The 27,470-nt window shown below is 37.6% G+C and overlaps 1 protein-coding gene across 3 annotated transcripts in view; it reads left to right on the forward strand.

Moving 5' to 3' along the window:
- LOC144966333 (alpha-1,6-mannosyl-glycoprotein 2-beta-N-acetylglucosaminyltransferase-like) overlaps positions 1 to 27,470 on the forward strand; it is a 78,321-nt gene that overhangs the window by 24,928 nt on the left and 25,923 nt on the right. Inside the window, exon 1 of one of the 3 annotated variants that reach the window (XM_078902646.1) lies at positions 25,859 to 25,973. The exons of the other annotated variants lie outside the window; for them this stretch is intronic. The gene's annotated coding sequence lies outside the window, so the exon portion shown is untranslated. Of the gene's footprint in view, positions 1 to 25,858; positions 25,974 to 27,470 lie in introns of those variants that run through there. 3 annotated transcript variants of the gene reach the window in all.

Consider the following 27,470-nt stretch of genomic DNA (forward strand, 5'->3'; position numbering starts at 1 on the left):
TTCTTCTTCTTCCATACTGTTGCCCTCTCATCGACTATCCTGAGCTTGTGCGCATTGAATAACCCACAATTTTTTGAACAGAATATAAACAATCTAAAGATTCTGTGTATTTTTGAAATATGGATACACATTGAGTAATATAATATAGTATTACCCCCCCCCCCCCCCCCCCCTTCCTTCTCTCAATATTAAAAAGCGCAATACATATATTTTAAGAACCCGGCCATTCCTTCGTTTAAACTTTTCTTAACTCAATCAAGTGCCCACTGCGCCCAAATATTTTAAGTCACATTTCTTAACTATTATACTCTGTATCGTAGTCTCTACATATTTAACAGTAATACGAATCAATCAATTTTGGTGTAGCTCATAAGAAAAGCTTCAGATACATGTCTTTGAACAATCGTAATTTCCGTGCTATTAATATAAATATGATGGACAGCAGGTAAGAAGTTGATCTTTATCCAAGGAACTATTAAATCATCTCTGTCTTTATGCAACAGGCGGCGGAATATTGCTTCCCTATTCGAAATTGTTTCCGAGTAATTCTCTCTCTCTCTCTCTCTCTCTCTCTCTCTCTCTCTCTCTCTCTCTCTCTATATATATATATATATATATATATATATATATATATATATATATATATATTATATGTGTGTGTGTGTGTGTGTGCGTGTGTGTATATATCTTTATCTATCTATCTATCTCTGTCTCTCTCCATCTCTCTCTCTCTCTCTCTCTCTCTCTCTCTCTCTCCTTCTCTCTCCCCTTCTCTCTCTCCTATTTTTCTCTCTCTCTACCCCTCTCTCCCCCTCTCTCTCTCTCTCTCTCTCTCTCTCTCTCTCTCTCTCTCTCTCTCTCTCTATATTATATATATATATATATATATATATATATATATATATATTACCTTACTTACCTTACCCGGGTTCCATCTCTTTCCAGAGGTCGGATGTCATGGCTTTCCATCCTTCACGGTCCATTGCAGCCTCGTTACAGTCTGCCATGCGCCGTCCTGTAGCTTCCTTGATGCCATCTGTCCAGGATTTCCTTTGTCTTCCTCTGCCTCTCTTTCCTTCAATTCTTCCCTCCATTATCCTTTTTTTCGAGACTATCATGTCTTCGCATATGTCCAAAATATGACAGCTTTTTGTGCTTCACAGTCAAAAGAAGTTCTTTTTGTTTTTGGCCCATTAGGTCGAGGACTTCGATGTTTGTTTTTCTTGCTGTCCAAGGTATTTTCAGTATTCTCCTGTACGTCCACATCTCAAAAGCTTCAATACGTTGTTCTGTCTTCAACCCTTGTGCTGTTTCTACTTGCCGAAAAATAGACTCTGTGTATAAATTAAACAAGCAAGGAGATATAACACATCCCTGGCGCACTCCTTTCTTGATTTCAATTGCATCTGTTGTATCTGCCTGCACTTTTATCTGAGCCTTTTGCTGCCAGTACAGATTAGCTCTCTCTCTCTCTCTCTCTCTCTCTCTCTCTCTCTCTCTCTATATATATATATATATATATATATATATATATATATATATATATATATATATTTATATTTATATATATATATATATATATATATATATATATATATATATATATATATATATATATATATATATATATATATATATATATATCTTTATCTATCTATCTTTCTTTCTCAAATACATACATAGACATACTCGACACATCCACACATGATTCTCACTCCATCGTTCGAATTTTATCTCTGATAAATGATAGATCGTTTGTGGTGATAACATTTTTGTGAAAAATAATGATATCGATCTTTTACTCTCATCATCATTCGTACGACTAGGCCGATTTGTAAAAAAAAAAAACGATATATTTTCGTGTCCAAGATAGTTAAAGATTACAATTATTGCTGCTGTAAACTATGTTTGGTACTTCTGATTCTTCCGTCCGTTTTGCTTTTATTCATTAATGATTCGAAGTGACCATTACAAGAACAACAACAAATAGATTATGAAATCACTCTTTCCAATAATATTACTTTTTTTTTTTTTTTAATGAAAGATACGATGATTAAAAAGTAAAGGGAACTTCAAATATATCAAGCTCTAACTGTAAAGAATGATGTCTTAAGCTGTGTTTTTTTTTTTTTTTTGCAACATGTTAAAAGAGTCCCCTTCCCTCAGTGTTTGGGGTAGTGAATTTCAATCGGTTCAGTTGGTCTAAAATGAGAGAAGAGTGAAGAGAAGTACATGTCTCGAACTCGAACCAGTCCGCTTAGGTATTTTAAGGTGTAGCCAAACGTGAGGGACAACAATCTATTACAGAGCGCAGTTTTTAGGGACTGATTATTTATTCAAACGTTACGAAAGGTTGTGATGGGTTGCATTTTCGAGATATCGGTTTACAAGAGCACATGCTCTATATTTTTATCCTTTGCTTAAATGGCATTTAATGTCATTTTGAAAGTAGTGGTGATACATCGTATTCTTTTTTTTAAAAACAATTCTGATGGATGCAGTGATAAATTGAAATTAAAAGAAAAGAATAAAGAAATAGAGTTCTGCTAGGCAGATGATATGAAATTATAAGGATAATTAGTTATTTAGCCATGAACTGACAAATAAATTGGATCGGAATGTGTCCAGTGTTAGAATTTGTGGACTTGGTTATCGAAGTTGTTTTGTTTTTTTTTTCTATGGGTGATGTGGTTGTGTGTGGCTGTGTGTGTGTGTGTGTGTGTGTGTGTGTGTGTGTGTGCGTGTGTGTGTGTTATCATCATTGAAGTACTATATCATTTCAAGTTTTATCGGAAATGTTTTTATAGCATAATGTGCAACGAACGGACAACGGTGAATGAAATTTTAACAATAAAAAAGAAGATATTTATCAGGTATCCATCTACTGTAGATAGTTGCATTGTTTTTGTTATCACATTATCATCTTTTTGGCATGGCTTAATTAGATAACAATGGTTTTACTTATTATACTTCTTATGATCACATGTAGAAATGGACTAAGAACGTATTAATAGTTATTAGGGTCAACGGGCTTAAATAGTAGCGTTTCACTCTTTCGTTAGAAAGTTCACGATCACCGGCTTCAGGCAGCCCCTACCGTTTTCTAAATAGTAGCTTAGTGTTTTAGCAAGCAAACGATCTGAGTTCGATTATGCCTTATTTTTTTTATTTTTTTCAGATCGCATTGAACATTTTATCTGCTGTGCTAAATTTGTATCAGCCTTAAGTGGAAGCGTCATATTTAATGCAATTATTGATACCGTCCAAGAAAATAAATCGACAGATTGCTTACACCTCTCGGCTGTCTATGTATTTTTTTTTTCTGCTTTTTAATCACTGCTAGAATTAGTTTGTGAAGAAAAGCCAGAGGGTAATAGCCACAACAACACCAGTTACAGCAGCAGTAGTAACACCAGTTACAATAATAACACAACACTAGTGCGGGGCGGTCCTTGGCAAGCTTAAGGACCACGGTCCTACGGTCCTTGGGAAATGAAGACCGCAAGGACCGGTCTCCGGTCCGTTCATTCTTGAACCGTTAAAGACCGCTACACGATGAAAACCGTGGCCTACAGGAGTAAAACACACGGAGTAGTCACACTCATTTCAAATTGTAACCTAATTAGAGAAGAGGGGTGATGCCTTCTTTATTTGCTCACCGTACTTCATTGTTACTTCGATAATTTAATAAAATTTGAAATTTATCCCCATTAACGGAGATAATGGCATCGCCCAAGGCGTTGATCGAGTTGTTCGGGGGCTTGATACACACCCGCAACTCCTCCCCCCCCCCCCCCCCCCCCCCCCCCCCCACACGCACACACATTAGAGGGCAACGAGCATTGAAGAGTAAGAGAGAGACGTGAAGTTATAATAAGAGGGGTGGATGAGGTGATAAGAGGGGTCGATGGTGACTTTTCGCCAGATCTAACAAACTCAGCTACCCATTCATTGCTGAGTAGACAGGGATTCAGAAAAAAATCGACTGCACCGGGATCGATCTCTGGCCCTTTGCGTATAAAGAGAGTGCTCTATCAACTGAGCTATCGGGGTCCCCAAATATTCTATTGGACCTTTTAAAAATACAGACGTTATAACTGTTTTTTTTGGACGGAAGAAACTAATGAAACTCATATTACTTGATTAGTTAAAACACCAAACGAAATTTTAATATTATTGTATTATTTTAAATGACAACAATGCGATAGAAAGGAGTGGCGACAAGAGATGGACAAATAAAAACAAAAAATCAGACTTGCAACTTGCTAGGTTCGACACACACACACACACACACACACACACACACACACACACACATCTTTAGTAGTCACATACATTTCAAACAATAACCCATTAGAGAAGAGGGGTCATGCCTTCATCATAGATCATTGTCATTGCGATCATTATGGTGTAGTAAATTTTGAAATTTACCCGTATAATGGAATCGTCCAAGGCGTGCGCCTCCTGTTCCCCCCATCTCACACACGAAAGGGCGGTTTGCGGAGTGGAGGGAGGTGGTCGTCTGCCTCTATGGTCGTCTGTGTCGTTTAGTGTATGGCAAAGGGGGGTGGGTGCGATTAATTAAGTGGGATGGGTGGTGATTGGTGGAAGATAGGCAAAGGACCGAGGCAACGAATCGCTGGGGAAGTAGTATGGCGCGAGACCGTTGAAAGGTGATAAGAAGTGAGGACCGCCGGCGGTCTTCCTCTTTGGGACTGGACCACGGTTCACAGCTAAAAGACCGTGGGACCGGTCCTCGGTCCGGTCCTCAGCGCGGCACTACACAACACACCCATCGGAGTAAACAAAACGATCATATACAGCAACATCTGCATTAGCAGCAACACCATCATCACCACCACCCTCACAACTAGGAGTCTACCACGACTGTCCAAAGTGTCGTCATGATTATATTTAGCCAGTCCCTGTAAATGTATAATGAATGATGTGCCATATAATTTGAATGGATTCGCTTAATGTCGCGGAACCTGCCTAACGGCGACTTGGCTGCCTTGGAATTTTTTTTTAATTTTTTTTTTTTTTATCATTATTATTGATTATTTTATTTTTTAAATTTTCCTTTATTTTATGTTTTATCACTCGTTTAGTCCTTTTATAACCCACCTACCTTCCCTATCTGCCAACCTCTATTTATTTATCAAGTGTAATTTTTTAATCGATCTCGACGCTACTCTAGAAGAGGTCAAAGAGAATCAAAATCCATCAATGGCTTAATGATAATGACATTTTTTCCTTTTTTTATTTATTTATTTTTTTTTTTATTTTTTTTTATTTTTTTTTTTTTTTTGTGGTCCTGAATTATCTACAATTTCATCATGAAATGTTCGAACACAATTTAGTGTATCCTTGATTGCACGGGGGTAGAATTGAACAAAACTAGGGGGAGGGGGGGGGGGTTGTAAATTTTATTTCTCTTTTAATCGAATCTTGCACTTTGTTGGTGACTGCCAGATTTTGTATTTGATATATGTTGGGGTAATATATTTGGACGAAAATTGATATATAATTTTGAGATGCCATGATGTCGCTGTTGCCATGGAGACGACTCGCAATGCCTTCTTCCGTAGTCTTGAATTTGCGAAATCGTAATAGGATTCAATAGTCGTAACGTCACTTCCTTCCTAATGACGCATGGTAACTTAGTAACACTGGCTCTAAACTATCGGAACAATTGCGCACGCCCGTATGAAATATTTCTCCGGCTAGCATAAATAAGCTTCCAGAGGAAAAAAACAAATAAATATGATCATGTTTTGACTTTTACACATTCTGATCAAAAGGCATATGAAAAGGGAATGAAAAGTTCTAGCCAGCATGAAGAACAAAAAGTAATGATTTTCTTTGTTTAGAACCAAGATGGCCGCCGTTGCCTGGCGGCGTGACATCAGACTACTGAATCCAATTGTAGCCTTGATTTTGTTCTTAATCTTTTTTATTTTATGTGATCTTTAAGTGTTCCATATTGTTGTCTAAAGGGGTTTTAATCAGTTATTTATCTAACATTTTAAAATAACTGGCACATTTTCGTTAACATTGCTTTAAAATGGTGTGTGTGAGTGTGTGTGTGTGTGTGTGTGTGTGTGTGTGTGTGTGTTTGCAGTGTTTAACCCCCCCCCCCCCCCTCCGTTTTTTTTTTTTTTTCGATCATTCATATTATGGTATTGGCATGATGGTCAAATATAAGACCCCGCCTAATAAATTATGTGACTATTTGGTAATGCTCGTAAATCTAACTATGCAACGATCCATACAAAAAGCTGAAGGGGTGAGAATGGGGCTACATAGAATTCGTGACAGTTAGAATCAACTGAATTTAACAAGCCTTTGCTGTTTGCACGATAATTGACTCGGGTTAGGGAATTCCCTTTCAAATTTCCCACTTATAAGATACCCATCACGGAAACAAAATTACTCGTAAATTCACTTCAGTAAGTTCCCCTTTCAAAAATTATTTAAAATTTAGATTTTTATTGCTAACCATAGAAGACTAATTTGACGGGTTGGGATGCAGTGCCCATCGCCGGAATTTGTACAAGTGCTGGATTTTAAAATTAAATGTTTCTTCACAAATCATCAAAAATGAGGAGGTCTCTTTGGACAATCTCTCTTTCTCTTGAATTTAAGTTATTGGTGAGAAACGTATCCCATTTAAATCAACAGCCTCTGAGGATTATAATATCCCAAATTGGACCAGGTAGCTTGTTTCAGCGCATAGCGCTATCTATGTAACCTGAGCCTTCTGTTTTTCTTTCCCTATGCAAGATTTGTGTTTTTTGACAAATCATCCCCCAAAAAAGGGCCTATTTGAACAGTCTCTCTCTCTCTCTCTCTCTCTCTCTCTCTCTCTCTCTCTCTCTCTCTCTCTCTCTCTCTCTCTCTCTCTCTCTCCTCTCTCTCTCTCTTTCTCTCTTTCTCTCTATCTCTCTCTCTCTCTCTCTCTCTCTCTCTCTCTCTTCTCTCTCTCTCTCTCTCTTATGTATTTAAGTTATTGGCGAACAACTTATACCATTAAAATCAGCAGCCTTTGAAGATTACAATATAAAAAATTGGACCTACTAGCTCGTTTCAGCGCAAAGCGCAATCTATGTAACCTATGTTATTCTTTCCCTAAACAAGATTTCTTTTTCTTCAAAAATCATCAAAAATGAAGCTTTAAAAACCATAACTTTATTCATTTATTTTCCGACTTTGAAAAATAAAGTGTTATTTTCCATGGTTTTGGGAGTCTCTAATGGCTTTGTAATTTGGCTTTTTCTATTTGTATAACGGATTTTTAAAGTTTGTGACCTCTATTCGTATCCATTGCGAGTTGTGACCGCATCTTGGACAGACGTTAACGAAAAAATACCTGTAATACATAGCTTTTTGCATGAAACATTCTAAATCAACAATCGAAAGACATTACACGAGACTTCTCAGCTGTTAGGGTTTTTTTTGTTTTTGTTTGTTTGTTTGTTGTTTTGATTTGTTTTTTGTTTTTGTTTTTTGTTGTTGTTGTTGTTGTTTTGACAAGTCGGGTGACATTTTGATTGATTGAATGATTGATTAATGCGAGGTAAACATCCCCCCCCCCCCCCACCCCAAAATGTAACAAAGCCAGTGCACAGTAGAATACCTTATTGGTCATTTGACAGATGGCTGCTTTTGTAAAAGCTGAAGACTCGTTCTGTTCCTCTCCCTGCTCCTGATAAATTACAGATATTATGTTATGCCTTTTCGGCAAAAGATGGGGATGTGCCGCTCGTGTGATGGAAATCAATGCACGGAATTGGTAATCTGGGATTACCATGTGTTGAAAGTGTTTAAAATGGCGCCTCGCCAGGCGTACTTGGGGGATCGGTGCAAATACAATGCCATTAGCGACTGGTTCCCATTTACTGAGCATCGGAGGATTATGTGGACTGGCTTATTTCTTTGGGGGTTTTCTTACTTTTTTATTCTTTTCTTTTCTTTCTTTCTTTTTTAAAAAAAAAAAAAAAGATAATATATATAAAAGTTTATTCTAAATTATGTTATTTAGACCAAATTATTATCAAATTGAAAACAAATAGGTATTTTGATTACTTTTTTCTACTTTTATAATTTAAAGAAAAAAAATTGTTTGTTTATTTATTTTTATTTTTTTAAAATGTTATTTGATAGATTCTCCTGCCACTCTTCTTGTTTCTTGTTCTTACTGTGTCCTAGTTATCTGTTCCCCTTTCTTCCCCCATCTACCAGCAGCTTAAAATGTATAATAATAATGATGATGGTGATAATGATAATAATAATAATAATAATTAATAATAATAATAATAATAATAATAATAATAAATAACAATGATGATGATGATGATGACGATAATAATAATAATAATAATAATGATGATGATGATGATGATGATAATAATATATATTTATTGTCCATAGATATGACAATCTATCATTATTTAAACGTGCTATTACATTACATGATAACGATAAGGGAAATACATCATATCGCGCACCGCACACACACGCGCCGCACTCACACAACGTTAACATAATATTCAAATGCTGTTCAATGTGTTACATTTATGGTGGTTTGGCATCGTTAGCATTATCTTTAAAGTTCAATCAATTAATCATCAACCTATATTTCAATCCATCAACCAGTAATTGTTGTTCCTTGTTTTAGTGGTATTAAACGCAATGTTCAACATTTTTATTGCTGATGGAACGAACGTAGATTTGTATTTATTAGTCTTGCACTTCATCTGACAATCCCTTTTCCCCCCAGGTGGTAGAACTTAATATAAAGTATGTTGTTTTGTTTGTATTGTTGGTTGTTTTGTTTTTGTTTTTGTTTTTTGTTGTTTTTTTTTGGGGGGGGTTGTTTTGTTTTGTTTTTTTGTTTTTGTTTTTTGTTTTGTTTTTTTTTGTATTTTTTTTTTTTTTTGGGGGGGGGGGTTGTCTACTGCCGTTTTTCACGGATGAATGCCTTTGTTTCTGTGGGACAAATAATACATACATTTTTGTAGTCATGATGTGGGAGAGAGAGAGAGAGAGGAGGAGAGGAGAGAGAGAGAGAGAGAGAGAGAGAGAGAGAGTAGTGAATGTGTCTATCTTATTACGAAGCGATGGGATAATTGATAGAATGATTAACCGCCGCCGTCCTTTAAATGATTGTCTGTTAAGCTGATGTTCGTAACTCCTATTTTGCTCCTTTCCTTTAACTTTTAAGTTTTATTTGTTATATTACTGTAAGTTAATAATGTTTTCGGTTGTAATTGAACTTGACGATGGCTTAAGTCAGATTTCTTCTTGGGAATAAACATGTATTAGCAGTCGCCATTTTATTTTCATTGAGGCATAATTTATTGACAAATATTCGAAGCGTTTTCCGAAAACTGGAAGCTGAATTGTACACATTGAAGTTTGAAGTACATTCCATTTAGTAATACGAGGGCTCTTTCATAATTAATCGAAAAATGCCTGTAAAATCCGCGTTTTTTATGCTATCAACAAAATTCTTGCACGTGTTCATACCTTGACTCGTCCTTCATTTCTCTACGTAACAGCCAAGTCTGTCGACACACTTCTGCCAACGCCGCACCATGGAATAGATACCCTCTCGGAAGAAATTTCCGTCAAGGTTTTGTAGCCATTTCCGCACATGGTCAACAAGCTCTTCATCGACATCAAAGCGCTTTCCTGCCAGCTCACGTTTCAGTGGCCCAAAGAGGTGATAATCAGATGGTGCGAGGTCTGGACTGTGTGGTGGGTGTGGCAAAATCTCCCATCCATATTTCTCTAGCCAAACTTGCGTCACTCGTGCTGTGTGGGGTGTAGCGTTGTCGTGTTGCAAAATGACCCCGTTGGTCAACTGGCCTGGGCGCTTTCTGCGAATGGCTTCCCTAAGCTTGTCAAGAGTTTGGCAGTACCTTGCAGCATTGATTGTTTCTCCAGGTTGTAAGGTTTCGAACAGAATAACACCACGACAGTCCCAGAAAACAGTTCCCATTATTTTCTTTGCTGACCGCATGACTTTGAATTTCTTCGCGACAGGTGAGGATAGATGTTTCCATGTCATCGAATCTTGCTTTGTTTCTGGGGTGCAATGATGCAACCAAGTCTCATCACTGGTGACATGCTGTCAAGAAAAGTCACATCGTACCCTAGAAAGTCTCCGCCGGCGTTGGCAGTATGCCCGTGAACCCTCGTGAGCTCTTGCTTCTTCTCAAAAGTTCCCTGCAGATGTCCAATCTTTGTTCTTTATGATTGTCTGTCAATTGCTTAGGAACCCATCTTGCGCTGACTTTTCTGTTGCCAAGTTCATCAAATACAATTCTATGGGCAGAAGTTTCCGAAATTTCAAGACTGCTTGCGATTTCATGAAGTTTCAACCTCCTGTCTTGACGAATAAGCTCATCAACTCGCTTCACATTGTCTTCTGACGTCGCAGTTATCGAACGCCCTCTCCCTTCCCTGTCTGTCAAGTCGGAATGGCCGGCTTCAAACAAATTACACCAGTGATAGACTTGTGTACGGCTTATAACATGCTCACCATATACACTCTGAAGTTCTTTATGAATTTCGGTAGTATTCAGACTTTTGGCGTTCAAAAAACGTATGACAGCTCTGATTTCCTCCTTTGACCAAGTTTCAAGGTGGGCCGCCATCTTTAAAATCGTCTAGAAATTCATTGTGCAAAATGATGCACTTCATAATTTCTGGGAATATCCGTAGGGAAATAAGGAATATCATGTCGTTTACAGAATTAAAAAATATCCACTGGTTGCTGAGCAATGGGCATTTTTCGGTTATTTCTTAAAGAGCCCTCGTATGAACCATCAAGAACATGTAGTCCAAATTTAAATGTGTAGATCTTGAATCAACAAGTAGCTATCAAAAGAAGTCAGCAAATCGGTGCCGTTGTGCGTCGGGAATATTCATAGCTGCCGGCTATCTATTTTTCTTGAGACACGATTTGTTGACCTTTATACGAAGCGTTTTCCGAAATTTTGAAGCAGAATTGAGCAGGGTAACGTTTGAATTAACATAACATTTAGTGATATTAACAGTCATTCAAGCATTCAACGTTAAAACCAAAACTAAAGGGAAAGGAGATCTTGAATCTAGAAATTCCAAAAGACAATATACAGAGTAGAATGGTGTTACTGTTCGTCACTATTCAGCAGCAACCAAAAAAAAAAAAAAAACAAAACAAAAAAAAAAACAACAAAAAAACAAAGAACAAATCCAAACACGACAAATAATAGAAAGATAACTAGAAAGAGAGAAGGGGAGGAGGATGTCCGGGGGGGAGGGGGGGGGGCCACAGACTCCGTCCTGTAGTATCTATGGGGGGCGGGGGGGGGGGGGGACTGGCAATGGGTCACAGTGTTAAACCGATTCCAGACCTACTGGAGACGAACACAGCTATCTACTGGCTTTTATAAGTATTGTATGCAACGCGAATTCAATGCATAATATGACATTTTATGCGACTAGTTAAAAGGTCCCTGGAGGATTTCATAATAATATGGTACATGACAGGGATGTGATAATATTACAAGCATAATGATTGCCACAGCAGTGATGCCAAGACTCCGGTTTCACCGGAAAAAAACTCCGATCTGGAGCAAAAAATTCCGGGTTCCGGGCCTTCCATCAAATTCCGGTGAGGTCAATTTGTTCCAAGGATACCCCCACCCCTCCAACCACCACATCATTACTACTGCTACAACCATCATCACTACCACTACTACTGCAACCACCACCACCACATCATCATCACTACCACTACTACAACCACGGCTACAACCACCAGCACCACATCATCATCACTACCACTACTACTACAACCACCACCACATCACCACTGCCACTACTACAACCACCACAACATTATCATCACTACCAATACTACTACAACCACCACCACCACATCATCATCACTAACACTAGTACAACCACCACCATATCATCATCACTACCAATAGTACAACCACCACCACCACCTCTTCATCACTAACACTACTACTCCAACCACCACCACCACATCATCATCACTACCACTACTACAACAACCACCACTACCACATTATCATCACTACCTCTACTACTACAACCACCACCACATCATCATCACTACCTCTACTACCACAACCATACCTCTACTACCACAACCATACTACAACCACATCATCACTACCAATTCTACTATATCCACCACAAGCACATCATCATCACTACTACTACTACAACCACCACCACCACATCATCATCACTACCTCTACTACTACAACCACCACAACCACATCATCATCACTACCAATACTACTGCAACCACCACCACCACCACCACATCATCATCACCACCACTACTACTACAACCACCACCACCTCATCATCACCACTACCACTACTACTACAACCACAACCACCACCACATCATCATCACCCATACCACTGCTACTACAACCACCACCACATCATCACGACCACTACTACTACAACCACCACCACATCATCATCACACTGACCACAACTACTACAACCACCACCACTACATCATCATAACTAGCACTACTACTACCACCACTATCACATCATCATCATCACTACCACTACTACTACAACCACCAACACCACATCATCCTCACTATCACCAGTACTACAATCACTACCATTAGGTTTTGGAGCTTTACTTCATTTAAAATAAGGAAACGTTGGGATTGTATTTGGCAATATGGTTATATAGTATATTAAATTCTAATCAGTTATCTATTTAGAACTATACAATATGTCAAAACAATACCAAATACCATTCCAGTTCACTTTTTTTATGTGCGGAAATTCCTCTTTCGGCATTGAAATTCCTACGATTGGTGTCTGAAATTCACGTGAGCCAAATTTACAGTTGGTGTCTCTGCATCACCATCCCTACAACCACTACTACTACTTCTACTTCTACTACTACTACTACTACTACTACTACTACTACTACTACTACTACTACTACTACTACTACCACATCATAATCCCTACCACTACATCACCATCCTCACCTCTACGACTAAAACCACCACATCGCCATCCCCACCACTGCTACTACTAATACAACCACCACGTCACCATCTCTACCACCACAACTACAACAACCACCACATCACCGTCCCTACCACTACTACTACTAATACAACCACCACATCACCATCTCTACCGCCACTACTACAACAACCACCACATCACCGTCCCTACCACTACTGCTACAACCACCACATCACCATCCCTATCACCACTACTGCAGCAACTACCACATCATCATCCCTGCCACCACTAATGCGACAACCACCACATCACAATCCCTACCAACACTATTACAACAACTACCACATCATCATCCCTACCACCACTACTACAACCACAACATCACCATCCATGCACCACAACTACAACCACCATTACATCATCAACTCTACCACCACCACCACATCATCATCCCTGCAACTAATATTACAACCAGCACAACGCCATCCCTACAACCACCAATAATACTGCAATCAGTGTTGCAAGCGCCATAAAAACCTTTCAAACAAATTTTGCTCAAATCTCTCTCTCTCTCTCTCTCTCTCTCTCTCTCTCTCTCTCTCTCTCCTCCTCTCTCTCTCTCGCTCTCTCTTCTTCTCCTCTCTCTCTCTCCTCTCTCTCCTCTCTTTCTCTTCTCTCTCTCTCTCTCTCTCTCTCTCTCTCTCTCTCTCTTTCTTTCTTTCTTTTTTTTCATACACACACACACAAACACAAATCAATAAATTGCGCTCATTGGATTAATTTTCATGTCACCTTCCTGTACTTGCCAATAATAGCTAATCACAAATACTTTGACCTCAAACTTCAGCCTTGTTAGTTTTTCAAAATCATGTTTCTCTACTTATCACTACATGCACTTTAAGCGCACTCTCTCTCTCTCTCTCTCTCTCTCTCTTCTCTCTTCTACTCTCTCTCTCTCTCTCTCTCTCTCTCTCTCTCTCCTCAAACACACACACACACACACACACCACACACACTATAACCACCACCACCACATCTTCATCACGACCACTACTGCTACAACCACGGCCACCTCATCATCACTACTACTACTACAACCACCCACACCACATCATCACTACTACTACAACCACTGCCACTACTACAACTACCACCACCACATCATCATCATCACTACCACTACTACTACAACAGCATTATCACACGTCATCATCACTACTACTTCTGGTACTACTACTACTACTACTACTACTAGTACTACTATTACTACTACTACTACTACTACTACTACTACTACTACTACTACTACTACTACTACTACTACTACTACTACTACTACTACTATATCTGTTTTCCAACATGCTTTTCTGTCTTTTTCTTGGCATTGTCCCGACCCTGGCCGGAGTCCTTGGCTGGGAGGGAAACAGTCAAATGCATAGTTATTGTTTTGGGAGATGATATTTTTTTTCCTTGTAAATCATCTCTCTGTTATGTAATATTAAATTTGTTAATTTTAATGTATAATGAAATGTATGCATTTGAGTGTATTCCTCTTTGTTGGATCTTGTGCTTGTGTCTAGGTGAGACTTATAGGTGATATCAGACTAAGTACATTGATGGTATGCTCTTGGAATCTACATCTGATCCCTATTTGTTCCCAGTTCCCCTATGTCTTACTTTTTTTGGGTGCCTTATTTGTAATTCTATAACTTTTTATTATCCCATTTTCTTCCTTTACTGGCGCTGGTATAACCTAAATTTGTTGCTGCCCGTAAACCTAAACACAAACACAACTACTAACTACTACTATCTACTACTACTACTACTACTACTACACTACTACTCTACTACTACTACTACTACTACTACACTACTACCACATCATAATCCTACCACTACATCACCATCCTCACCTCTACGACTAAAACCACCACATCGCCATCCCACCACTGCTACTACTAATCAACCACCACATCACCATCTCTACCCCACAACTACAACAACCACCACATCACCGTCCCTACCACTACTACTACTAATACAACACCACATCACCATCTCTACTCCACTACTACAACAACCACCACATCACCTCCCTACCACTACTACTACTACAACCACCACATCACCATCCCTATCACCACTACTGCAGCAACTAACCACATCATCATCCCTGCCACCACTAATCGACAACCACCACATCACAATCCCTACCAACACTATTACAACACTACCACATCATCATCCCTACACCACTACTACAACACAACACACCATCCATGCCCACAACTACAACCACCATTCACATCATCAACTACTACCCACACACCACATCATCATCCCTGCAACTAATATTACAACCAACACAATCACCCATCCCTACAACCACCAATAATACTGCAATCAGTGTTGCAAGCGCCATAAAACCTTTCAAACAAATTTAGCTCAAACTCTCTCTCCACTCTCTCCCTCACTTTCTACTACTCCCTCCTCCCTCTTCTCTCTTTCATCCTCTCTCTCTCTCTCTCTCTCTCTCTCTCTCTCTCTCTCTCTCCCTCTCTCTCCTCTTCTCTCTCTCTCTCTCTCTCTCTCTCTCTCTCTCTCTCTCTCTCTTTCTTTCTTTCTTTCTTTCTTTCTTTTCACACACACACACACAAACACTAATCAATAAATTGCGCTCATTGGATTAATTTTCATGTCATCATCCTGTACTTGCCAATAATAGCTAATCACAAATACTTTGACCTCAAACTTCAGCCTTGTTAGTTTTTCAAAATCATGTTTCTCTACTTATCACTACATGCACTTTAAGCGCACTCTCTCTCTCTCTCTCTCTCTCTCTCTCTCTCTCTCTCTCTCTCTCTCTCTCTCTCTCTCTCTCTCTCTCTCTCAAACACACACACACACACACACTATAACCACCACCACCACATCTTCATCACGACCACTACTGCTACAACCACGGCCACCTCATCATCACTACTACTACTACAACCACCCACACCACATCATCACTACTACTACAACCACTGCCACTACTACAACTACCACCACCACATCATCATCATCACTACCACTACTACTACAACAGCATTATCACACGTCATCATCACTACTACTTCTGGTATACTACTACTACTACTACTATACTGTACTACTATACTACTACTACTACTACTACTACTACTACTACTACTACTAACTACTACTACTACTACTACTACTACTACTACTACTATATCTGTTTTCCAACATGCTTTTCTGTCTTTTTCTTGGTATTGTCCCGACCCTGGCCGGAGTCCTTGGCTGGGAGGGAAAAGTCAAATGCATAGTTATTGTTTTGGGAGATGATATTTTTTTCCTTGTAAATCATCTCTCTGTTATGTAATATTAAATTTGTTAATTTTAATGTATAATGAAATGTATGCATTTGAGTGTATTCCTCTTTGTTGGATCTTGTGCTTGTGTCTAGGTGAGACTTATAGGTGATATCAGACTAAGTACATTGATGGTATGCTCTTGGAATCTACATCTGATCCCTATTTGTTCCCAGTTCCCCTATGTCTTACTTTTTCTTGGGTGCCTTATTTGTAATTCTATAACTTTTTATTATCCCATTTTCTTCCTTTTTACTGGCGCTGGTATAACCTAAATTTGTTGCAAGCGCCGTAAAACCCTTAAAAACAAACAACTACTACCACTACTACTACTACTACTACTACTACTACTACTACTACTACTACTACTACTACTACTACTACTACTACTACTACTGCTGCTGCTGCTGCTGCTGATGCTACTGCTACTACTACAATAACTACTGGGTTCCCTACCTCCACAGTGGGCAGGGAGGTACATACCGTGTCTTCGATCCCCTTAAATCTGTTTTCCAACATGCTATTCTGTCTTTGTCTTGGTATGAGATTGCTTGGTTTTGTCCCGATCCTGGCCGGAGTCCTTGGCTGAGATGGAAACAGTCAAATGCATAGTTATTGTTTTGGGAGATGATTTTTTTCCTTGTAAATCATCTCTCTGTTATGTAATATTAAATTTGTTAATTTTAATATATAATGAAATGTAAGCATTTGAGTGTATTCCTCTTTGTTGGATCTTGTGCTTGTGTCTGGGTGAGACTTATAGGTGATATCAGACTAAGTACATTGATGGTATGCTCTTGGAATCTACATCTGATCCCTATTTGTTCTCAGACCCCCTATGTCTTACTTTTTCTTGGGTGCCTTATTTGTAATTCAATAACATTTTACTATCCCATTTTCTTCCTTTTTACTGGCGCTGATATAACCTAAATTTGTTGCAATCGCCGTAAAACCCTTAAAAACAAAAAACAAACAACTACTACTACTACTACTACTACTACTACTACTACTACTACTACTACTACTACTACTACTACTACTACTACTACTACTACCACCACCAACACCACATCATCCTCACTACCACCGTTACTACAGTCACTACCATTAGGTTTTGGAGCTTTACTTCATTTGAAATAAGCAAACTTTGGAGTTGTATTTGGCAATGTGTTTATATATTATAATATCGTTCTTCTCAGTTATCTATTTAGATCTATACAATATTTAAACACAATACCAAATACCACCCCAATTCCCTTTTTTTTTTTTTGTGTGCGGAAATTCCTCTTTCGGTATTGAAATTCCTAAGAGTAGTGTCTGAAATTCCTGTGAGCCAAATTGAAAGTTGGCGTCTCTGGATTACAATAATATATTATTATAGCCCGTGTCTTCATAAACACCAAGGCGTTTGCAGTTTGCAGTCACGGCCAAGAGGCCGATAACGGACTCTCAAGCTTACTATAGATAGTATGCGCTTGGCTAAGAAGCTCACAACATTGCCATCCGGAAGTATAATAGACCAACACACAAAACTATGTGTAACCTTAAACGTTTATAGTCTTGTTAATACAGATTAGTGGGTAAACGTGGATGGCAAAAAAAAAAAAAAACAATAACAAAGACCTGAGTGACGTCAACTTCGAACTCTCTATAAAATGAATGGTTCCAAAAAGCTCATAGACCCACAGCAGGGAAAAGAAGCTTTTGACATTTGAATTACTAGTAGAGAACCCGCAGTATTTGCGGAGAAATAAAGGCTATTACGAACAGGAAGTCATCTATTATACTTATTATATTACTGTATTCATAGATTGGGACAAATCTTTTTCGAGTCAACGGGTAAAGGAATTTCCTTTAAGCGTATATCAATTTGTAAAAATTATTTTTATCATTTTTAGATTTGTCCGTTATTCTGTGCTTGATAAAAATGAAACATTGAATTTACAGAACAATGTTGATCCCCAAACCTATTTTTGAAAAAAGAATAGAAAGATTGCTTGAGAGTATCAAGAGAGGATTAAAACTACGTCATCATATTTTGTTGCGGATGAGATTAGTATTACTTGATAGTGTCAAGAGAGATTTTAAATGACGTCATCATATTTTTTGTTGTTGTTGTTGCGGACGTGCTAGAATTGTGTAGAATCAATTATACTTGCAATGAAAGCCAACGGTCGAATTAAGGTCTGAGTATTACGACCGAACGGATTTTCTTTGTATTAATTTGAGTCAACGGGTGATAGAATCGGCCTGAAATTTAATAAGGTTTGCAAGTTACTCGTATATCAGTCTGTAAAAAAATAGTTTTGTAATTTTTAGATTTGCCTGTACATCTGCTCGATTATAAAAATTAAATATTAGCAGTACGGAGCAATGTTGATCCCCAACCCCTTTTTTTTTTTCTTAATGAACTAATGGAAAACCATCAATATTTGCGGAGAAAAGCTATTATAAATTACTAGCAGGCAGTCATCTATTATACTTGTTATACTACTGTTTTGTGGAAATAAACACAGATCGAGACGAGTCTTTTTTGAGTCAACGGGTAACAGAACGGCGATGTGGTCTTGTGGTATTACACTCGCTTTCGGATCGGAAGGTCCTGGGTTCGAGCCTCGCTCGGCGCATAGTTAAGTCCTTGGAAAATACTTTTTACTCACATTCTCTTACCGAAGTCATGTGTAAAATGAGTACTGACCGTTAACAGCGTTGTCTCTTTCCGAAAAAAAAAGGTAATATCGCCTAACAGGCGTCATGTCCCTTCCTACATGTTAAACGTTGCTGTTGGCCAAGGACCCCTTGTAAAGCGCTTTGAGCACGTTTAGTGAATATTGCGCTATATGAAACCTCTTTTTTTTTAATATAAGAAAGTTTCACAAGTTAGTTCATATCAATCTGTAAAAATATTTTTATCATTTTAAGATTTGCCGGTAATCCTGTGCTTGATGATTGAATTTTTTTTTTAATTAACATCGGCTTTATGGAACAATAGCGGCATCCAACTTTAAAAAAAAAAAAGGATAGATTATTATTACTTGAGAGCCTCAAGAAAGGTTTAAAATTACATCATAACTTTTGTTTTGTTTGTTTTTGTTTTTTTGTTTTTTGTTGTTTTTTTTTTTTTTTGTTTTTTTGTTTGTTTTTTTTTTGTTTTTTTTTTGTTTTGTTGCGGATGAGATTATAATCGACATAGTATCAAGAGAGATTTAAATTGCATAATCACAAAGAAGTTATGTTTTCTTGTCATTAAGTTTTAACTTCTTTTATTGTGGTTCCGAACAGAAATCTAGAATTCTCAACCTCTTGGTAACAACGAGATACCGATCTCCACCAGAGCCAAAAATCTTGATATAAAACTGGACAGTCCCTTTGTTATGGTTGACTACATGATTCACATGGTGAACTTTTAACGAACAAGACTCACTAGCATACAGAAGTATCTCCCTTTTCTTCTTTTAAAAAATCTGTTGTCTCAGGTTGACTACTGTAACTCATTCCTTGTCGGTATTCCATATTCTAAACTTGACAAACTTTAAAAGATTCAAAACAGAGCAGCGAGACTAGTCCTTTGTGTCAATCGTTCTAACAGAACCAGCACAAAAAGTATGCCGTTATTTTAAAGAATACAGTTTGTGCTATTTAGTATTGCACATACTATACTTTTTTAAAAATTTGTCTGCAATACGGTTCAACAGTCGTAGCGTCACTTCCCTCGTAATGACGCATTTTAACTTAGTAACTGGCTCTAAACTATCGGAACAATGGCGGACGCCAGTATGAAATATTTCTCAGACGAGCATAAAAGCGTATCCAGATGGGGAAAAAAACATAAATCTGATCATGTTTTGACTTTTACACATTCTGGTCACAAGGCATATGAAAAGTTCTAGCCAGCATGAAGAATAAAAAGTACCGATTTTCTTTGTTTAGAACCATGATTGCCGCCGTTGCTGGGCTACGTGACATCAGACTATTGAATCCAATTCTAATGCTTCAGTAGACAAAAAGGAGGCTGTTGGATTTGGATGTGACACAGTGTTCGCGAATCTCGTTGGTAAAGCCTGCCACTCTTTCACTATTTCACGCTTCCGTCCTTTCCTCCTCCAGCCTGAAATTTTCGCATTTCGAGATGTTAAAGTCATTTCAATTTGAGCCTGGGTGTCTCGGGGATTTCTTACATATTTCACTGGAGTTTCGTTGGTGGTATCCTCTAGTTATGTATACATTCTCTGGTTTGCTTCTTTTCTTCTAGTTGAAGGTGGTGCTATGCCACCCTAAAACATGTTTTGTTGTTGTTTTTTGTTTTTTTTTCGATTATCTATTTTGTTCGTTTAATCGTTTATCCATTTATTTATTTATTTATTTATTTATTTATTTATTTATTTATTTATTTATTTATTCATTAATTCTTCTATCAGTCTTTTATGCATGGCTATGCTTGTTCAAAGGGTGCGAATCCACTTTTGTGGAATTGATTTTTAAACTTTATATCCATGGGAGGATTATTTGTTATTTGGTTATATTGAGCAGCGGCAGCTGTCACGAATACTGCCATTATATATTTATTATATTGATTGGTTTAGTAATATTTTATGAGATTGATAAATCCTGACTTCAATGTTTTGAGTATGGCTAATGTAAGCAGTTGATCGCTTTTTTTTTTGTATATTGAAAATGTATAGAAGATTTAAGATTAATTTTTTTTAAAACCTTCATATTATTGTGACAATAATATATATACTGCATTCACCCGTTACTTTCAACACAATAACGGTCAGTTTTATATATTTTTTTTTCTATTTTTAGACGGGCCTTCTGCGTATTTCACAACTGATAGTATTCACTTATCCATTACTTCCCGTTGTTGGTTGATCTTTGTGAGAATGACATTTCCTGTCTGTCATTCTTTGTGGTTGGCTTTGTATACGTACACTTTCAGGAAATTGTGAGGCATACTAATAAGTATTGTATTTATCTATTTATCTTGCTCTATTTTCATATCAGGTGATGTTCCGGCTTTGATTACTGTAATTTCAACAAAAGCTATTGGATATTGTTGCTTCATATTGATTTTGCTTCTCCTTTTTGGCCCGGTGGGGGGGGGGGGGTACTTCCCGCTTTTCTTTTGTTTTGATGGGGATTTTTGTATTGTTATTTTTTGTATATTTAAAAAAAAATAATTTTTGTTTTGTTTTGTTATTCGGGTTTTTAAACAATTGTTTTATTTGTTTGCTATGTATAACATAAGATAAAGGGAATTTAAAATGAATAATTATCTCCGTTTTTTTTTGTTTGTTTTTTTTGTTTGTTGTTTTTTTTTTTTTCGGAAGGGGGGTGGGTGACGTGGGGTATGGGTTTGTTTTTTGTTTTTTTTTGTCTTTTGTTTTGTTTTTTTTTTGTTTTTTTTTAATATGTTTTTTTAAGGGGGGGGGGGGGGGGCGGGGAGTGATTGGTTTTTCCTTTGCAAATAACTTAAATATTTTCCTCTTTATTGTGTCCTTTTCCTGGATGCTCTAATAAATGCAGTTCACTTATAAAATATGAGTCGCGCAGTGCTGTGAAGCTGGTTGTTAACATGATTCCTGAAGCGTGGGACACTAATAATATATCGTTCATACATGGTATGACGCAGGCCTTCAATTACAGTATGTCGTTATGGTCACTTTTCAATATGACCATCCAATTCAATTGTGCGACAAAGGGCTTTCCGGGGAAACGCGAGGAGTGGTGGAGCAATCCAAAACAATAAAAAAAACCCTTCAAGAATCCATGTTCGTACATGTCTTACTTGGAGCCGTTCTTTCGTGTTTTAAGTTATTATTTCGAAGGTATGATAGTTGTTTGTTTTTTTTTTAAATCTTATTCTATGCAATGTATCCCATGTATTTCATGATGAGAGATCAGTGTTGTGGTGTCAAAATAGTAACGGAGTGTTTTTTAAGTCAATTAATCTCCTCTCTCTCTCTCTCTCTCTCTCTCTCTCTCTCTCATATCTATTTATATATATTATATATTATTATTATTTATATTATATATTATTATATTATATATTAGCGAGGCTAATATTAGTGATTAGTGTCATCAGAGACACATCGATTTATAGAAACTTGAAAATAAAAACCGAACAGTGTTACCATTATTTCAAGGTTTAACATACATTTATATCTAGATCGACTGGTCTAATAATTGTGATATTGCATTGTAAGGGTTAATTGTATTTTACCTCCTTCCGACGCACCGCCACTCAGTGGTGCTGTTCTCCGCTTCTTCTTTTTTTTAAACTCAGAATGGCGTGTTGTAAAAAATTGATACCGCCTTGATGCTTTCAGTTCCTAGAATAACGTTGCGATCACACCTCGTTTGTATCTCATTCATTAAGCATTCACGGTATTGTCCTTACAAGTGACGTGTCGTGCCGTGCCGTGCCCAAGCACTGGCGTGAACTGCCTGTGTGTGTGATTTGAGTGTGAAGATGGTTCGAACGCGCTTGTCAAGTCTGAAAGTTAGTGAGGAGGATGTGAGATGTACTTGCCTTTGATTTCGTGCATGCTGTTCTTTATAATAGTCTATCATTCCTGGATGCTGTCACACTGATGTTGGTCCCTTTACATGCGGGGCTCTATTTGACTCTAATCTACCAGCATCTCAGAGAGAGAGAGAGAGAGAGAGAGAGAGAGAGAGAGAGAGAAAGCAGTGCATTCACTGCTATATATTGATTTTTCAAAAATTTGCTTTAATTGTACTAATTGTGCCTACACTGCCGTTTTATTAAAGAACACAGTATATGCTACTTAGTTAACATTGCATATACTGTGTTTTTAAGAGCAACGTCAGTACATACAATATATTATAAAGACATGTAAGCTTGACTTTACTGCAGCGGAAACTGTTGTTTTTTTCCGTTTGTTTTTGGTTTTGATTTTTGTTTGGTTTTAGATTGGGTTTTTTTTTTCTCTGCTTTCTTTTTATTTTAGATCTAGTTTTATTTTTGTTTGTTTTGTTTTTGTTTTTGTTTTTGTGGGTTTTTTTTTGTTTTTTTTTTATTTTGTTGTTCTTCCTGTTATTATTGTTATTATTATTATTATTATTATTATTATTAATATATAGTAGTAGTAGTAGTAGTAGTAGTAGTAGTAGTAGTAGTAGTAATAGTGGGAGTAGTAGTAGTAGTAGTAGTAGTAGTAGTAGTAGTAGTAGTAGTAGTAGTAGTAATATTGCTCTTATTATTATTATTATTATTATTATTATTATTATTATTATTATTATTATTATTATTATTATTATTATTATTATTATTATTTTGAAGTTCTTTGGTTTATTTGTTAATCACTTCAATAATGAAAAGCCAATATGACAGTACACACTTTTCGTTTCTCAGATTTATAAGTTTTGTAGATAAGTCCTTTTTCTTTTGGGTTGCACGTCGGGATAAGATCCGCAGGTACTCACATTTGTAAAAAAAATATGAATTATTTTTTTTTTATGAAATAAAAAAGAGTTTGGTGTGATAATTTCATCTAGGATCAATAAAGTATATCGTATCTTATCGAAAGGGTAGCTCTTAGAATACGTCGACACAAATACTGGTAACTTTTTAGACGGCTCAAGCAAAAGCTTATAATATACATTAGCTCTTTAATGTACCCGTAATTTGTTTAACTGAAGTTAACCAAGCCTTGTAGTAATTTTACACCACATATATTTAGAACAAAGCGAGTGGTTATATCGACTGAATAAATATTTACGACAGCGACAGGATGTTGGTTAGTTGTATAATGTTATGATATGAGATTTATGTCGAATTAATAGATTAATAATTTTTGTTCTATTTAATTCCTTATATCAGATAACATTGTTTCCGTCGAAGTATTGGCATTAAAACGAGTTAGCAAGTGGCAACGTAATAAATCTTGTTTTGTATTCATACAGTAATTCATATTTTGTGTCAACACGGTATGAGCCTATGATTACTATTTTATCAGTTTCTAGTGAATAAGAAACCATTCGTTGATCAGCATTAGTTTACAGAAAGCCATGGTTCAAAAAGAGTAACGGCATATGTATCGGCTCCCACCATTGTTGGAACGTCTCAGCTTAAAAGCCCTCTCCGATCTAAGTAATATTTGGTGTTTCGCCTTTTCATGGACGATTGTCGGTGAATTTTAATTTACTGATTTTGTTACTTTTATAGACGACCTCGTAAAAACTAGGTTTTGTGGAAACGTTACTGCCAGCCGCCCAAAATTTGTTTTGAAGCAAAGATAGAGGTTTAATTTATTTGACAAGTCGAAAAGTAAGAGAGTCTCGGGTTGTGTTTGATCGTTCATATTATTGAGAAAGTGGAATCCTAAGTTAAGACCGTTTATCTTTATCAAACATGTTTGAGCCTACATTAGTCTTTTTAAAAAGTCGATGAATTATCGTTGTGTTGTGGTTATTTTGTAAGTACATAGAATCGATGTACGACAATTCACTTTCATGCGATTGTTCTCTGTTGTCCCTACAACTGTTTTGAACGACAAAATAATTAAATCCGTTAACGGCATTGTTCGCCTTCTATATAAAAAAACGTATGTATTTTGCCCTAATTCATATAATCTGACTTGACCTGAAGTCATATTATATAGGGGTTCAAATTCCGACGTCAGTTGTTTCATTTCTAAATGAAAAAAAAAATAACGTTAGCTTAGCCTAATGTGTACAAAGATTAACATGTGTAATTCCAGTGCTTTGGCCTACATTTGATTTTACGGAGTATGAATTTGTAAATTAGATATAGGATTACAGTATCTATGATTCCTCATAAAGCCGTTTAAAAAAAATATATACCGTTCCCCATCATTATTATCCGGTTATACTACATGTAATTGCAGATAGTCAATTGTTTTTCACCGGGGAATTAATCACGACAATGCGAATCGGACTTGCATGCAGTTGAAAGATCAAAGCAAAAGTAAAGTGGTCTGAATCGAGGTGGTAAATGATGACCTTAGATTAATATAAAAGCGAACTCATCGTGTCTGAAACAATGCTCAGGCGGAAACATCGGCGAATTGGCTTATTCGCAGTATGCACTATAGCACACAGAGATACTCTACTATACTCCTTTTGGTTCTACTCCTTTACTACAAAAGTACACGTACAACGGGGGCGAAACTGCAGTTCTTCTCTTCCCCAATCCAATGAAGCCAAAAAGAAAAGGTGTTTTGCATCCATTTTCCCCTGGTTTCCATCTGCCCTTTTAAGAGTTGTTGCGCCAGACCTCTAGGAGAAGGGAGTTTCACTCCATTGCATATAGTGTTGTCACCAATAGGGCACATCAATAATAGATGGACGGGGACGCGTGTCACGGATGACAAGGTGCCATTTTTACTACACATAATATTTGATTCGGTTCAATAAGTACCTGTCATGTCGCCTATACTCTGTCACGTGACGACAACAACAGATGCTTAGATGTTTAGATTCCGACAACGGCCTACCTTTGATGGTAAGCCCAAACAAATAGATGAGACCAATATGGATCACGGTAGATAGTTGTTGGGATTACACGATTTACATGTAAGTTCTCTGTTCAATTCACACACCGTGTTATAGATTAAAACTAGGCTAGCACTATTCAGTATCTGATACTGAATAGTGGTTTTGCACTATTCAGTATCTGATACTGAATAGTGCTTTTGTACTATTCAGTATCTGATACTGAATAGTGGTTTTGCACTATTCAGTATCTGACACTGAATAGTGGTTTTTGTACGGTGTTTTTTTTTTTCCGAAACCTGACAAAGTTATGGGAAGAGGACAGCTGTGGGAGTGAATCTGGGACTCAGAAAAGTGTACACCAGTGGGGAGTGAACCTGGGACTGGGTTTCGGCGGGTTTCGTAATAAAAAGCAATTACTTTTTACGAAACGCGACGACACCCCGGCAATATCCGACAAAGTTATGGGAGGTAGGCAGCAGCGTGTGTGTGTGTGTGTGTGTGTGTGTGTGTGTGTGTGTAGGAGGGGGAGGGGATGAACCTGAGATTCAGGGAAGTGTACACCAGTGGGGAGTGAACCTGGGACTCTGGGTTTTGTAAAAAAGCAATAAAAAATGTGTGTGGGGGGGGGGATTACTTTTTTTACGATACCCGACAATATGCGGCAAAGCGTGGGGAGTGAACCTGAGACTCAGTGAAGTATACACCAGTGGGGAGTGAACCTGAGACTATGGTTTTCGGCGGGCTTCAGCTAGTTTCATATAAAAGCAATTACTTTTTTACGAAACCCAACTAATCCTGGCAATATCCGAGAAAGTTATGGGTAGTAGGCAACAGTGGGGAGTGAACCTGAGATTCGTGGAAGTAAACACCAGTGAGGAGTGAACCTGGGACTGGGTTTCGGCGGGTTTTGTAAAAAAAAAAGCAATTACTTTTTGTTTACAAAATGCGCCAAATCCCAACAAAATGGGGCAAAGTTATGGAAAGTAGGCAAATAATGGGGAGTGAACCTGAGACAAAGGGAAATGTACACCAGTGGGGAGTGAACCTGAGACTCTGGTTTTCAGCGGGTTTCAGCGAATTTCATATAAAAACAATTACTCTTTTACGAAACCCGACGAAACCTGGCAATATCTGAGAAAGTTATGGGAAGTAGACAACAGTGGGGAGTGAACCTGAGATTCATGGAAGTGTACACCAGTGGGGAGTGAACCTGAGACTCTGGTTTTCGGCGGGTTTCAGCGAGTTTCACATAAAAGCAATTACTTTTTTACGAAACCCGGCAATATCCGACAAAGTTGTGGGAAGTAGGCAACAGTGGGGAGTGAACCTGAGACTCAGGGAATTGTACACCAGTGGGGAGTGAACCTGAAACTCAGGGAAGTGTACACCAGTGGGCAGTGAACCTGAGACTATGGTTTTTGGCGGGTTTCAGCGAGTTTCACATAAAAGCAATTACTTTTTTTACGAAATCCGGAAATATCCGACAAAGTTGTGAGAAGTAGGCAACAGTGGGGAGTGAACCTGAGACTCAGGGAAGTGTACACCAGTGGGGAGTGAACCTGAGACTATGGTTTT

The sequence above is a fragment of the Berghia stephanieae genome, chromosome 2 (assembly GCF_034508935.2).
Source record: "Berghia stephanieae isolate SIO BIC M18660-M18661 chromosome 2, UCSD_Bste_1.3, whole genome shotgun sequence".
NCBI lineage: Eukaryota > Metazoa > Mollusca > Gastropoda > Nudibranchia > Aeolidiidae > Berghia > Berghia stephanieae.